Source organism: Pelodiscus sinensis, chromosome 3, assembly GCF_049634645.1.
Source record: "Pelodiscus sinensis isolate JC-2024 chromosome 3, ASM4963464v1, whole genome shotgun sequence".
Lineage (NCBI taxonomy): Eukaryota > Metazoa > Chordata > Testudines > Trionychidae > Pelodiscus > Pelodiscus sinensis.
Window position 1 is genome coordinate 114,977,981 of NC_134713.1, and position 16,203 is coordinate 114,994,183.

Genomic DNA, 16,203 nt, shown 5'->3' on the forward strand with positions numbered 1-16,203 from the left:
AGGGGCAGCAAAGAACAACATTGAATATTGTCCCTTCAGACTACCCTGCTTATACTTATGAATAACTAATATATTTACCAAAATCAGGACTGTTTTGAGAATGAAACTTGGGCACAAACATGGGATAGATCTGACTCATTTTACTGAATATAGAATGATGCTGAGGTAAAGCAGGTGCATATAGCAACTTTGGAGATTCTGCAGCGAGTTAGCTCCAATGTTGACTGCCATCGGGCAAACAGGTGCACTAGCACTTCATTCTTCAATATCCCAAGGGCACCTTCTTAAAAGAGAAATTTCATGCTCAGTCAAACTTTGGAAACATGATTTAAACATATGTCAGTTCTCCTATGTATTTGCAGCTTTTTTTCTTATTTCCCAAAATAGAGTTCAGATGGAGATAAATGAATTTAAACAGAAGTTTTCAATCTGTGGATCAGACCCGAAGACCAAATTTCCCAAGGATTTTTTTAAAACCTCAGCTGCACTTAGCCAGAAGAAATTATAATATGAGATATCTTAAAAACTGACTTATATTGACTGACATTTAAACATTTTATTTATTTGTAGCAAGTGAATTTTTAAAATTTCCTATTTATAACAAGAATTTGCTTCTTAGTTCCAAGAATGACCTTTCCTCCACCTCTTTGATTGTGGTAGGCAATGTCATCCACTCAAGGAAAGAGTGTATCATAGGCAACTGACCAAAATAAAGATTCTAGGTCCTTTGTTTTGTGACATTTCAAGCTGAGGTATCTCTTCTCTCTTGAATTACATGCCACAATCACTGCACTAAATTGCTTCCAAAAAGGTGATGCTTCTCTGTAAGCACCTGCAAGGGATATGCAGAGATGTAATTTACATTACATCCGCCCCTAAGTGTGGGCAGTTGTTCTGGCACTAATTCTTTCAGTCAAACCACTAAGACTACCATAAAATCAAGCAAGGTCACAGAAATAAGTCTGGACTGAATATATTAAGAAGGTACCTTATTTTTAGGATATTGACCTTAAGACCTGTGTGTATATTTGTGCAACTTCAATTTTGAGCATCACGTGGGTCATTTATCCTATATTAACTGGTACATTTTTAGAAATGAGCACACAGAATCGTAGAATCACAGAACACTAGAACTGGAAGGGACCTCGAGAGGTCGAGTCCAGTCCCCTGCCCTCACGGCAGGACCCAGTACAGTCTAGACCAACACTGAAGAGATGTCTGTCTAACCTGCTCTTAAATATCTCCATAGATGGAGATTCCACAACCTCCCTAGACAATTTTATTCCAGTGTTTAACCACCCTGACAGTTAGGAAGTTTTTCTATGACCCCTACATCCCTTTCTGAAATATTTCTAGACAGTCACCTCCCACTCTGTATGTGTGAAACTGATTGTTCCTTCCTAAACCAGTATCTAAATTGTTGATGAAGACATTGTACAGACTCGGTCCCAAAACAGACCCCTGCAGAACCACACCTGTTATGCCCTTCCAGTAAGTTTATGTACATTATGCCACCACCACATTTCACGCCCTGTCACATTGTAAAATCATTCACACTGTTTATTGAAAATAGGGATGTTAAGAAGCATGTAATTCGTTAATCATGTAGTCGACAAAAATTTTGTCAACTACATGATTAATCAATATGGGGTGGCATCACTACCACTCATTCCTAGCTCCTGCCTGGTCCGGCAACTACCTGCACGGTGGCTCTGCACTACAAGCACTTGTACTGCAAGGCCACAGTGGAGATCGATGCCGGATCTCAGCACTAAGAGCCAGTGCACAGACAGGCTGGCTCAGTCCCTGTTCGTGCTGGGACCCAGCATCAATCCTCACTGCGTCTCTACACTATAAGCATTAAGAGCCAGCTTGGGGTTTGATGAGAGGTCCCGTTGCCAGCCAGGACTGAGCCAGCCTGTCAGACAGACAGCTAAAATGTTTATTTGCGGAAAGGAGGGGAAGTATTGCACGTAGTCAATAATGTTAACCAATTAGCACCCGCTAATCGGTTAATCACTTAGTTGACTACACCATTACATCCCGAATTTATTTATTTATTTAAATATTTTTACTCCACTTCTCTAATTAAAATATTCGAGGTGGCTTACAAAAATTTTAAACACAATACAAATATAAAAATTTAAAATACGAGACCCCGAAGTTACATAAAACCTGCTAAAAACATATTGAGAAGAGGAACATACAGACTCAACCATTAATGAAAGCATGAGTAAAAAGGGTGGCTTTAGCCTGATGCCGAAACAATGCTAGTGTTGGTGCCATGGGAATAGCCCGAAGATGAGAATTCCACAGCCTGGGAGCAAAACCTGAGAAGGCCCTGTTACGTTACGCGTAGATGTTAATCTTATCTCCACAAGTGAGGGAACACAAAGCAAAGCCTCCACAGCTGACCTCAATCCCCGGGCAGTCCCATTCATCAAGTATCCCTAGTCCATACTAGGGATGTAATAGTGTAGTTGATTAACCGATTGACCGATAAGCAACAGCTTATTGGTTAATACTAAAGACTACACACGTTCCCCGCTCCCCCCAATCAGTAAATTTTTTAGCAGGCTGGCCAGCAGCCCGGCTCAGTCCTAGCTCATGCTGGTCTGGGACCTACCCCTACTGCGGCTCTATATTTAAAGTGTATTAGGAGCTAGGCAGGCAGGCAGCCAGGCTCAGTTCCAGCTCACGCAGGATCCAAGAGCTCTGCCCCCACTGCTGGACAGGAGCTGCTGCCACCGCAGAGTGGGGGAACAGGCAGCTGGTCTGCAAGGGAATCTGGTTTTTAAACTGGCTCCTGTTACGGACCAGCTCCCGCCTGATACAGAGGCTGCAGCATGGAGTGGTAGGGGACTCCTCAGGAGTGGGGCCAGAGTGCACTGGCTGCCAGCCCCATCCCTGCAGACTGAAGAATCAATGAGCAACCAATAAGAATTCATAAGTTTAATCGACTATTCAATTAAGCTGTTAGTTTACTGGATAGACCTGTGTAGTTGAGAGGAGGCATTATCTATACTGATAGGAATTCTATCTCCTGGTGGCGGCAGAAGTTTGAGCTGTCTGGCACGGTGTTGAACACATGCAGGAGACACAGACGGAACAAGCAAGCAGCCAAAAGCAATGAAGCTCTATGTACGCTATCAAACACTGTCTGCAGGTATCATAGCTAATGAGGGAATGAAAATGTATCAGCACAAATGAAAAGAATCAGCATGAAAATGAAACACACTTACTGACACCTAACCACCAATAACTTCCTTGAAGGTGTCCCACTTAGTGGAATTGCCAATCCTAATAATCGGTAATCATTACCATTAAGTACTGTATCTTTAGGTACAAATTGGCTCTCTAGGAGCTGGCCAGCTAAGGGACATGTCTGGATTTACTCGTTAAATGCATCCCAATTAAAGGGAATGCATAGCATTAGATTTTGCACATATGATCTCAAAAGTTGGAAAGTTTTCTCAAACCTCTGACTTCACCTTGGATTTCACTTTCTTTACCGTTATATATAAAATGTGGAAGGCAGAAAAAAAAACAGACAGAAAAAAGCTGACAAACTTGTATCTGACATTCTAATTTTGCATTATGGGAAAGATTATGATGTTCCACATTTGTGTCCATGTCCTGCTTATAACACTTAAATTATGAACAAGCTGAATGAGCCAGTAGGGGAGCACAAGCTAAAGGAGAGAAATGGGAAATACTGATTTGTGCCATCAGACCGACATCAAACTGTGGCAGTCACGCATAATAAGCAACATATGATTCGATTTTGACTGCAATTTCATGGGTTCTCTCTCTAAGAGGGCTCATTGGTTTTGATTGGTTTTTTTCAGGATAATTAGCCTTTTCTGTCTCTTCTTTTTGTTGTTATTTTGCACAACATTTTAGGGAAAAAAGTATTACTGATCTTAGTGAAGTCAGTGATATTGAAGCAAACCTTAACAAATATAATTCATTTAAGCTGATGGCAAATGTAACTATGATATGATGTCTTGCAACTCAAATCAACACTAAATTTAACTTGCATGCTCATTTTTATCCAAACAGTCTGAATCAAGATACTGAGACAAAACAGCTTTAATTGTTCAGCTCAGCTTGCATTCTCCATCAACGTCTAGTATCCTTTTCCCTTTCCCTCTCCCCATACAGTTCATAGCAATGGCAATTTTTCCAACAGGTTAGCTCAAGCTGTGCAGGCCACGTTAATGCTGACCTGGCTTGCCATACATTAACTCTGTGGAGAAGCCAGGGAGAGCACAAGAAGCTAGTGCTTTTGACCATGACTAGTCCCATTTTGCCATCTGACTGAACTTCCTTTTTTCCAAAATGCAGAAAAGATTTTAGCAAGTTAATTACCTAAGTACAAATTTTAAACCAACAAATGTTCATTTATCTCAATCTTATACATACTTCCCAAGGAACTCCTCTTTAACTTTAAATTCGTTCTAGAAATAACCCAGACTAGTAACTGGATGGAGTTGCAGACAAAGATAATATCTAATTTCACCTAGAAGAGCAACAGGTGTAATAGTACAATCTTATGCCTGAAATCTCAGCAAAGATCATACTAAAGTTCATCCACTCAAGGGATGAGACAGATACAGCTTCAAATCTCTGGAAAATGTTCTCTTCATCCAAATCGAAAGAACAATGTTCAAAGTATACTCCAGGAGCCATATACAGAACACTAATTCCAAGACTCAGTCAGCACTGTAGCAAACCTCATATAAGAAAAAGGCAAAGGAAATGCATAAATACTCAATTAAAAGAGGAAAACAAGCAACAATTCACATCTGATTAGAAAACAATGCTTAATAAAAGTTTAAGAAGAGCTGGATTTACAAAGACCTAGAGACTTTTGTTTAATTGTTCACTAATTCTAAGAATATATTTCATTTTTCAGAAAAGGAACTTTTCTTTTGATGAAATACGGTTTTCCTTTTGCTAGAATTATACATGTCACAATAGAGAGAGAGAGAGAGAGAGCACTTTATATATACCAAGGTAAATTTGAAGAGAGTTTTATTCTGTTACTGAAACTACTGGGCAGAAAGGGGTCTAACATGGGATGCAAAATTTCTGAAAGGATCCGATTTTAATTCCTAAAGTAATTAATGGATTTATTTGTTAATTCCCGGAAAATTCATTCTGAGCTAAAGGAATAAGTACTGTACTTTTGAGGAGGATACTGTATTTTTCATACATAAAGAGGCTGAGCCCTTGCTTTGAGTTTCAGTTCAGTTTTGGATCTGAAGTAACTACATAAGCCTCCATAATAATATAAACACTGCCAGCAAAACAGTTATATGGAAAGTTGCCTTTCAGACTTGAGAGAACACTGGAACTGGTTAGGAATTCCACTGAATCTGAGTGGAGAGACCAAGTGACAGTGATGGATTCAGGGAGAGCAGGGTGCACAATATTCTGCAACTAGGTCAACTCAAATTATAATCAACTCATCGGTCTCATTTGAGAATCCAGTGGACACATGCAAAATGAAGCCATCCAGAATACCTTCGAGAAGCAACCCAGCAGTGTTTGCATTGTGGGCTAAGCGGGGCTGAAAAGACTGCAGAGGAGAAGTTCTTAGTTTCTAGGAGTCAGTAGAACTTCAAGAATAAATACAGTCATTGATTAAGGGCTGGCCAAAAAGCACACTGAAGGCAATAGAAAGACAGGCATCTGTTTTCTGGGTGTTGGATTAAGGGTTAAAGCCCAGATTTTTAAAGATGTTCATTGTTGTTGTATCCAGTGTTTCAATAATGAATTGAGTTAAGCACCTAAAAGATTCATTTTCAAAAGAATCTTAGGTTCATAGGAGTCTAAATCCCATTAACTGACAATAGGGTTCTGGCTCCTAAAACATGGCATTCTTGGCAAAAACAAAATACAATCATACTACATGAAAAGACAAATGTGTGCGCATTTTGGATAACTTTACAAAGGGGAGGGGAAAGTAATATTATGACCCCTAATTTATGGATGAGCAAACTAAACCACACACAGGTTAAGTCAGTGGCAGAATGGGGACTAAGATTCAGATATCCTCATTCCCTCTCCATTGCTGATAAGAACACAGATGATATCACCCCTATGCTATCATAATATCACAATAGACTACAGGCAGTCCCCGGGTTACGTACAAGATAGGGACTGTAGGTTTGTTCTTAAGTTGAATTTGTAGGTAAGTCGGAACTGGCGTCCAGATTCAGCCGCTGCTGAAACTGACCAGAGGCTGACTACAGGAAGCCCGAGACAGAGTTGCTCTGCCCCAGGCTTCCTGGAATCAGCCGCTGATCAGTTTCAACAGCGGCTGAATCTGGACTTCCTGTAGTCAGCCGCTGGTCAGTTTCAGCAGCGGCTGACTTGGGGACGCCTGGGGCAGAGCAGTTGGGGTGCTGCCGGGTTGGTCCAGTAGCGCCGAGGAGCGGCACTGCGGGACCAACCTGGCAGCGCCCCAGCTGCTCTACCACAGGCGTCCACGAGAAAAGCCTGGTCTGCTGGGGGAGGGGGAGGGTGCACTAGCTGCACCCTCCCCCCCCCCAGCAGACCAGGGAGATGTGGGCGGCGGGACCGCCCAGACGCGCCGCGGTCCCGCCACCCGCATCCTCTGCGGCTTTGCTCCACGTCTCCCTGGTCTTCTGGGCCCCCCCCCCCCCAGCAGACCAGGGAGACACGGAGCCGCTTTTCTCGCCCCAGAGGACACGGGCGCGTCTGGGCGGTCCCGCCGCCCGCATCCTCCGGGGTGAGAAAAGCCCCGTTCGTAAGTACGGATCCGACATAAGTTGGATCCACGTAACTCGGGGACTGCCTGTACATATTAAAGAGCTCAAAAATCTGAGTAGCCTCTGGATGAAGCTAATGTGTTCCATTATTTGGCTATGATGTTTAAAGTGACAAGCATTCCTGTTATTATATGATATGGGAGGCTCTCTCTACACTACCAGGTATTTCAAAATAAGTTATTTTGAAATAGTAACTCCTGAAATAATTATTTCAAAATAAGTGTATCCCTCTTCACAAGCAGGAGTTATTATTTTGAAATAACAAGCCCATTATTAACAGGCTTGGTAGTGTGGACACTCGTCTTGCTATTTTGAAATAAGGAGAGTTATTTTGAAATAACTCCCCAGTGCAGACATGCCTGGAGTGTGTCTGCAATGAAAGATTACTTTTAAGGAACTATATGATGAATATCTTCAAAATGAATCATGTTAAAAATGGCTCCCCAAAATCATTTGCAGTAGACTGACATTCCTTCTAGTTTGAAAGCGTTTTCTGCAGTGCGCTTTGCTATTCTGGAATTTCTGTTAGTACAGTATAGACTATTATTCAATCTTTCATCGGATGCCAGCCTCAATATTGTGTTGTGATTTTGTGATTTGGTGTAATAAACTATTATTTTATTTGCAACATAGTGTAACACAGAGAGATGCAACTTAGATGACTAACATGATACATTATTGAAGAGGCAAAATTAAAAGAGAATACTATTAGGAATGACATCCATCTAGATGATGGATGCTCTCAGGTTTCTTCTTTTTAAATCATGAATCTAGTTTTTCTATGTCTTGTACTTCCTGCTCAGAAGATTTTAACATGTTTGTATCTGGTAAGCTGGCAGCGCTTTCCATCATAATGAACATTGATATTTGGTCTGTCCTCATATCCTTCTTCTGTTTCTGATACAGAAAGGAGATAATGCACATGAGAAAGGACCAGCCTTTTAACTTTAGAGGTCAGTGATCACAGGAGTTGGCAATCCAGAAGAAACTGTCTGAAAAAATATCCCTTAGAGGAGGTTCCCCTACTGTGACAAAGGGAATCTTCAGATAGGAGCAATGGAAATTAATTCCTTCATTAGAAACAATTCCACCCACAAAACACATCTATGATGGCAGGAAAATTAGGGGGTGGCCCAGGAAGGAACATTATCTACAGGACAAAGCTTGTGTTGGACAACATTAACAGCTCTCTCCAAAGTCATCAGTTTCCCTTCTAGGTTAACTTTAAAAATACTACAGTATATCAGACCCTTATAACCAAGCCACAGTAAGTTTTCTTATTTATCCTGAATCCTTCTATTATATACCAATTAAGTGATGAATATCAAATAAATCAGAGCAAACCCAGTAAGCTACATACAACACTCTCACAATTTTCTTTGTTATATTCATTACATGCACATGATATCCAGGTACTGAGAAAAGTGTGATAATGTTCCGAATTTTCAGAAGTTGATAACACATTTCGTAATAATGAATAATAGTCCCAGCCTTTACATTCAGTGTTAAATATGTGGTATAATAGCTCAAGAAATCTCATTCTCTATGTACATTCAGAAGGTTTAGGAACTTTTTCCTGTGGGATAAAAACAGGTAGAAGGACCATACACAAATAAAAATGACAATAACAAAGTTTTGAAACAGAGAGAGTACTATATGAAACTGTGTTAGCCTTGATTTTATTTAAGTCTTCATTACGATATCCAAGAGGGAGTACATTGCGTGACAGTGAAATGGTAAATTGGAAGGAATTGCAAACACCAGCAAAGACAGAGAATAATAATAAGAAACCAGGACAGCAAAATAACAACATGTGATTCAACTTGGGGAAAAAAAATAAAGCTAACTTTTCTAGGAGAAAATAATGTGAAATGTATTCAGTGACAAGGAGGAACCTAGAAAGGAGTAATGCAGAAAGCGATATTTAGATTTTATATTTATCACAATAAAGTCAGACTACTTCACAAACATTGATAACTACATGTTTGGAATATCCTAATGAGATAGGGAAGTAATACTGTTCCCATTTTACTGATAGGGAACCTAGGCACAAAGGTCCTAATTTAGGAAAACATTAAAACATTTTAAGCACATAAGAAGTCCTTTTGATTTAACACGACTGCTCGCATGCTTAAAGATAGGCACATGCTTAAGTATATTTCTGAATCAAGGCCAAAGAGGATTGCATGATTGTTCAAGACCATACAGGAAATCTCTGGTAGAGTCAAAAATTATACCAAGAACTCTTGAGTCCTACTTCAGGGCCTTAACCACAAGCACCTATCTGTAAACCTATTGGATAATCCCAAAGAAGCTACACAAGCCACTAACACATTCAAAGGTAAAGAGAATAAAATGAAACACTAGGAAATGCACATGTCTGAACAATCCACTATTAACAGGGAGATGGTCGAGATCGATGACCTAGTACATCCTTTCTTCCTCCAAGTTTTATTATTCTATATTTCTTAAAATGTTGAAACAAAGAAAACAGTGCTTTGTAACATACTTGTGATGGTGTCCACCAGCTTGAAAAAGGTGAGGCAAGCAAAACAAAGTGTATGGTCTACTGACATGCCTCTGAATACACAAAGTATGCTTCAAGGTATGTCCTTGGCATCTGTGTACTGGGTACCCTTATGTTCAATAAACAATCCCAGAACAGAGTGAAGAGACTGTTACTCTATCCTACTTCATTACTCTGAAAATCATAAAAAATATTCAAGTGGGTTTAAAAACATATAAACAATTGTATATTTTAAAATGCTAAAATTTAACCACCATCTGTTAGCCTTTGAGCTAGTTTTCATTAAAGCCATCACCTCTTCATGAGTCACTACAGGGAGCTCTCATTAACATGAGCTATGATTAATGAAGATGTTGCCAATTGCAATTATTACACTCTAAGAATACTCTGGCAATATCACATAGCCTAACTACCTGCTCTAGCTTCTCAGTTGCTTCATTAAAATTACTGTTTCAATTTAGATCTGACTATATTACAAAACTCTAGCATCCTTAAAGGGTCTGCATTTGTTCAGGAGGAAAGACCGGGCAAAATGCACAAGTTCTAGAAAGAGCTATGACAGTCACTGCAAAGAAGACAGTGATCTACTGACATAGTGAAACAGGAAACTTTATATTATCCATCAATAAATCCACCCCTGAAATATTATTATAATTCAATAAAATAATCATTGCCATCATTATCTTGTTATATGATGCTTGCTGCCATCACATTGTTCACCCTGTGGTATGTTCCATCGCTTCCTCCACCCTCTCTCTCTCTCTCCCTCCCTCTCCCTCTCCCTCTCTCTTGTCTTTCTACTCCTGGGAAGGCACTGTGAACAACTCAGAGTTTGTATCTATAGCACAATAGAGCCTCATTTTTCTTTTGCCCGTAGGTCCTACTATAATAAACAAGATTAAGATATGGGGTTCAGATGCTGTATGAAACTTCTACTTAATTCTTATATTACTTCTACTTCTACTTAATTCTTATATATAACCGGTTCCCTCATCTCTAACGTTTTCACGCAAATAAAACATAACTTGAATTGCCAGTCTTAATTCAAAGTCAGGTGTAAAGAGTATATATCAAGGGCCAGATTGTGCTCTGAATTATAATAGTTTGAATCCACAACAAACCCAATTCTTAACAGTTTATACTGAAACTCTATTGGGGAGCAAAGGAAGGCTTTCTAAGATCTTCCCTATCTCTCCCTACCCATTTCACACATTAAGGAAGGAAACAGCAACTCAGCAAAAATTAAGTATATATTAGAATGCATTTTCCAGGCTCTTCTTGACACACAGTTTCACAAATGACTGTGCACTGTTATGTGAGAGGATGAAAATATGTTACAGTCAGGACAACAAAGACATTACATAGAAAACAGAATATTAATGATAGGACAGAGAGGTAATCATACTTTCTCTGGCTACATGAAAAAACAGGTAATGTAGGGCTTGGTGTTTGAATCCTCTGATGGAGCAAAAACCATTATTTCTGACTCCCACTGTCCTGCACATCCATAGCCCTCTCCCCAAGCCAATAGAAAAGCTACATAAAGCTTCGGCCTGAAATTAAAAAATAAAAGTAAAAACAAACAATAAAACCATTTCTCATGAACTCTTCCCTATGGAAATAGTCTGCCTTATCTTATCTTGTGGATTGCCCAGAATGTGTGGTCTAACAGCAACCAACCCTGCCTGAAGCCTCTAAAAATCAATTAAATAATTTTAAAAACTATACAATCAGAATGATGGCTGTTGGGTGTATCTCTTAGGGAGCCAGAACCTCTTAAAGGGACACCCAAAAATATGTTAGGGAATAAAGGCCTCTGTAAAAGGGGAAAGCAGGACATGGCGCCTATGAACACACAAAAAACAAGAGCACCTTTATTTAATTTAAATACATTTTGTTATTGTTGGGACCTAATATTTGCCTACTGGCCAAGGCTGAATACAGGGAAACGATGAAAAACTAAGTGAACTAGTAACTACACTTACCATTTTTTTGTCCTTTATGCAGTTTTGCTCTGAGGCTCTCTAAAAAGAAATCTATAGCAAGTAAGCTAAACTCAGATGTTCATTCCCCATTACTATAAATATATAATAAACCCCTTAAAATAGTATTAATACCACAAAGAAAATTCACCTAGGTAAGTACAGAGTTGTTCGCTATCGGAGGGACTTCATGCCACCGTTGGGTTTTACTTTGGCCTTGATGCTTCAAAATACTTTACCTGTGTGTGTAACTACTGATGTTAAAATGGTATATAACTTCAGCTCTTGTTCTGAGGCCCATTTGACAGAAGGTCAAATACCACAAGCCAAATGCTTAGTGAAATTGAAGTTACTGAACACAATCATGCACTCCTGGTCTTAATACCCTGGCACCTAACCCACCATCGGCATCTCTCAAAATTCCCTTTACTGTATAATTCCTATCTTTCTTATATTTTATCTTTTAGGGGCCTGCAGGGGGCATAATACAAGAAGTCCTCCCCTCATCACTTACCCAAGCACTGCTGGAAGAAGGGGCAGTCCTGGCTCTCCATCAGCCAAAGAACAGTTCCAGGTTTTACAGCAATACTAACCTCCCATAAAAGAGGTAGGCAGAAAGTAACACTATCCCTGTGCAGCAGCACTGGGCAACCTGTGATACAGGGACTGCAAGGAGGTATTCCATCAGGGTAATCTGATTGTGGGTCACAAGACATTTTTCTGAGGCTGACCATCAGCAGACACTGCCCCCAGCAGCTCTCAGGAGCTGCAATTCACCATTCATGGCCAATGGGAGCTATGGGGGCAATTCCTGCAGGCGAAGGAGCCACGGGCATGTTCAGACTGCCACTTCCCTCAGCTCCCATTGTCCAACAACAGCAAACTGCAGCCATTGGGAGCTGTGCAGAGCAGTGCCTCTGGATGGTCAGCCTCAGCAAAATTTCTGGTGGCCCACAAGCAGATTATCTTGATGGGATACATGTAGCATGAGCCCCAGGTTGCCCACCACTTCTCTGCAGTGTGTGCGCTTCCCTGAACTCTTCCTGGAGGCACAGTGCAGTACTAAAGCACAATGCCTCTTGCTTCTCCCTGTTGCAGGCTTTAATGCAGAGGAAAAGGACACAACTGAGAATGTAATGACTCCAGACTGAGAGTCAGGACCCCAAAATGGGTTGCAACCTCATTTTAAGAGAGTTGCCAGGACCACCATTAAACTTGTTGGAACCCAAGACTTGGGCTGTAGTCCTTCTCCCCCAGTTGAGGTGGTGGGGCTCAGACTCTGCCTTTTCTCTCCTGTCCCCAGGGTCATATACTAACTTTGTTATCAGAAGGGGGTCATGGTGCAATGAAGTGTGAGAACCCCTGCTCTAGACACATCAGTGACAATGTCAAGAAAAGTAATCCCCCAGTCTCTTCAATCCATTTCTCATAGTTTTCTATTTACTCTTGCTTTCTCTCTCAGTTAACTCACTACCGGTGAAAGTTCAGTTTTGCAGTTAGTTCCTTAATTTAAAAGGGGGCATTCTCAAAAGAATGGTAAAGTATATATGAAGTTTTACTATTCTGACATACATATATAAAGTTTTAAATCCAGTTTATTTCCACCAATGTTGCTCTTTGTTTACATTCTGCATTTTGTTTACCTTGTTTAAAAATGAGGCTAGCTTGTTTCATGCTTTGAGTCTAATGTCCAAATACAATGTTGGATTTTTGAGACTACAGTGGAATATTTAAATGAATTCCACTACTGCAACTTATTTATATTTCAAAATTATCATGTAAACATTTCTTATCATATTACATAATGTTTTATCATATTTTTTCCTGTCTAAATTTTGAGGTAAAATATTTGAGTGTTTCTTTTAATGTTTTAGGCAGAATGTGTGTTAGAAATTATGATGCAACTTGCTCTCCATGCTATTAGAATTAAGTTTAAAGAAGGACTTTCACATTAGTACAATCATCAGGACAGAGACATCTTTACACAACAAGCCGTTTATTTTAAAAGGCGCTTTCTGCATATTCCTTGTTATCATTAGAAATGTGTGTGTCTGAATGGCAGTTTCTCCTTTTCATAGTGTACTTTGTGTTTTTAATTGAAGCTACAGAGAATTCAAAGTCCTACATTTGTGATGTTACATGGCATGGAACTGAACACACCATCAAAAGCCACACAATTATGAATCACGTGGGAGGACAGATGGGGCGTTAGAGAGCTATTCATCTATGTAGCTCCCCTCTCATCACTGTTGATTCCTAGCAACTTCCAGGCACTGAAGAATGGAAACAATAACTATTTTTCTCCTTCTTCTCAGTTTCAGGAAAAATATCTTGCTGTGGCTATGTCTAGACTGCAGACCTTTTTCTGCTATTTTGGGGGGGGGGGGGGGTTGGAAGAGGCTTTTCTGAAATTTGTTCATCTACAAATAGCCAAATTTTGGGAAAACCTCCTCTTTTGGAACATCCCTTATTTCTCATACAATGAGGAATACAGGGATGCCAAAAGAACATGTCTGCTTTTTTGGAAACTATTCCAAAAAAGCGGACACGTTCCTTGGACACAGCAGAGCTTTTCGGGGATTCCTCAGGTATCCGGGAAAAACTCTGCAGTATAGACATAGCCTGTGGTGAGTGTACAAGAGAAAAATATCTAATAAGAAATCTAATTCAAATAAGGTAGTGTTTCACCTATAGCTGGGAAAAATTCTTCATCTGAAACTATTTATCATGTAAAAGTACAAATTTGGGTCAACCAAAACATTTCATAAAATCATGGCCATTTCACTCAATTGTTTTGGTAGAGAATCTAAATATTTAATTGACATTTAAAAACACACTTCAATTTGAAATGATTTTTAATTTAAAAAATCCTTTAATTCCATTGGGAAAAAAAGGTATATGAAGCTCAAAATTGACATGAAATGTTTCAGAATTGCCAGAAAGCAAAGGAACCAGTATTCACACAGCTTTAACTTCATTTAGTTCTAAAAATGGTTAATGTCATAGTCATTCTTTTCTTTTGCTGGAGAAAGTTTCCTGTTCTAGCTCCAACACCTGAGAAAATTTTGCCTTGCTGGCTCATGAGCCATCTCAGTTCTCTAATCCAATACAATGTTGCTGTCCATGAAAATGTGATCACAGAGGCAGCCGTAGTTACAGTACAGGCAATCCAATGGAACACTTTACAAATCTAAGAGACATTGAGCTGAAGAGGTTGCTTAATAGGAATTCAGGGCATAGAGTGAAGCATTCTACAGATAGGTTTGCTGTTGGTAGCTACGTAACTGAGGGTATGTCTACACTACCCTGCTAGTTCGAACTAGCGGGGTAATGTAGGCATACCTCACTTGCAAATGAAGCCCGGGATTTGAATTTCCCGGGCTTCATTTGCATAAGCCTGCCGGCGCCATTTTTAAATGCCGGCTTGTTCGAACCCCGTGCCGCGCGGCTACACGCGGCACGGGCTAGATAGTTCGAACTAGCAAGCCATTCCGAACTATCTGTACACCTCGTTCCACAGGCTTCATTTGCAAGTGCGGTATGCCTACATTACCACCCTAGTTCGAACTAGGGTGGTAGTGTAGACATACCCTGACAGACAGATGGAGCCTTGACTGCTACTTAGTTCCCAAATCCAGAATGTTTAGATGCTGAGCTAATATTAGGCATTGGGGGTGGAAAAGAAAGTGCAAGTCTGTCTCTTAGGCGCTTCCTAAAGGTGGCATGAAGTAAAGACATGGCTGCAAACAATCATCTGCTACCTAGCAACAAGGACCATCAAAAAGAGGAAAAGAAAAGTGGAGAGGTATGTTTAAGTGTGAAAGGTATTGTAATGCTTTCCAAACTATGGAAGACTCTAGCTAAGTTTACCAGAGCTCTGTAGATTATAAAACCAGAAGGGATCATTGATCTCCTGCAAATCATGGACTAGAGGACTTCCCAATTCAATTTCAATTTGAACTAGAGCATTTAGAAAAACATATAATCTTAATCAGGTAACTTCTTCAGTAGGATGATAAAATCCTGAAATCAGGCTTCAACTGACTACACAAATACTACATTACTATATTCCTAATATATTAATGGTGTTCAACAAGATAATAATCCAGAAAAGTCTCACAACATATTGTGCTGCACTGGGCAGCTCTATACACAAGTATGAAACCTCCAAAAACCCAAATTCAGCCTATTAAGGCTGCCACCATAAAGAATTTACCATGTGAATGAATCAATTCCATTATTCTTTGTTAAATACCTTCTACTTGTTACTTTGACTCTAGGGGCATGTCTATACAACAGGACTAACCTGAAATAAGCTATACAACTTGAGCTATGTTAATTGTGTAGCTTAAGTTGAAATTGCTTATTTCAGCTTTTAGCTCTGTCTACACAGTAGGAAGTCCAAGACAGCACTCTTCCTCTGACTTTCCTTACTGCTCGCAAAATGAGGGGTTCAGGAGTCAGAGCAAGAAGTCCCCCAGCTTGACATGATTTCAACATTGTGTCAAAATATCTACTTGTAGTGTAGATGCAGACTATGTTATTTCAGAATAATGACAGTTATTCTGAAATAACACTGCTGTGTAGACATACCCTAAGGCTATGTCTAGACTGCAAGCCTCTTTCGAAAGAGAGCGTCTAGACTGCACGCGGAACTTTCGAAAGAGCAAGCCGCTTTTTCGAAAGAAAGCACCCAGTGAGTCTGGATGCTCTCTTTCGAAGAAGCCCTATTTACATTCAAGAACGCCTTCTTTCGAAAGAAGCACTTTCGAAAGAAGGCGTTCTTCCTCGTGAAATGAGGTTTACCGCCGTCGAAAGAAAAGCCGCGTTCTTTCGATTTAATTTCGAAAGAACGCGGCTGCAGTCTAGATGCAGGTGAAGTTTTTTCGGAAAA

At 40.0% G+C, this 16,203-nt stretch overlaps 1 protein-coding gene and 1 long non-coding RNA gene across 6 annotated transcripts in view; one reads left to right on the forward strand and one right to left on the reverse strand.

Moving 5' to 3' along the window:
• PRKN (parkin RBR E3 ubiquitin protein ligase) overlaps positions 1–16,203 on the reverse strand; it is a 1,191,290-nt gene that overhangs the window by 686,099 nt on the left and 488,988 nt on the right. The gene's annotated exons all lie outside the window — the stretch shown is intronic.
• Positions 1–16,203, forward strand: part of LOC142827941 (uncharacterized) — a 281,731-nt gene that overhangs the window by 83,105 nt on the left and 182,423 nt on the right. The window contains exon 3 of one of the 2 annotated variants that reach the window (XR_012902752.1): positions 11,777–11,916. This is a non-coding gene — a long non-coding RNA (uncharacterized LOC142827941). Of the gene's footprint in view, positions 1–11,776; positions 14,594–16,203 lie in introns of those variants that run through there. The other variant, XR_012902751.1, reaches the window with a different exon arrangement.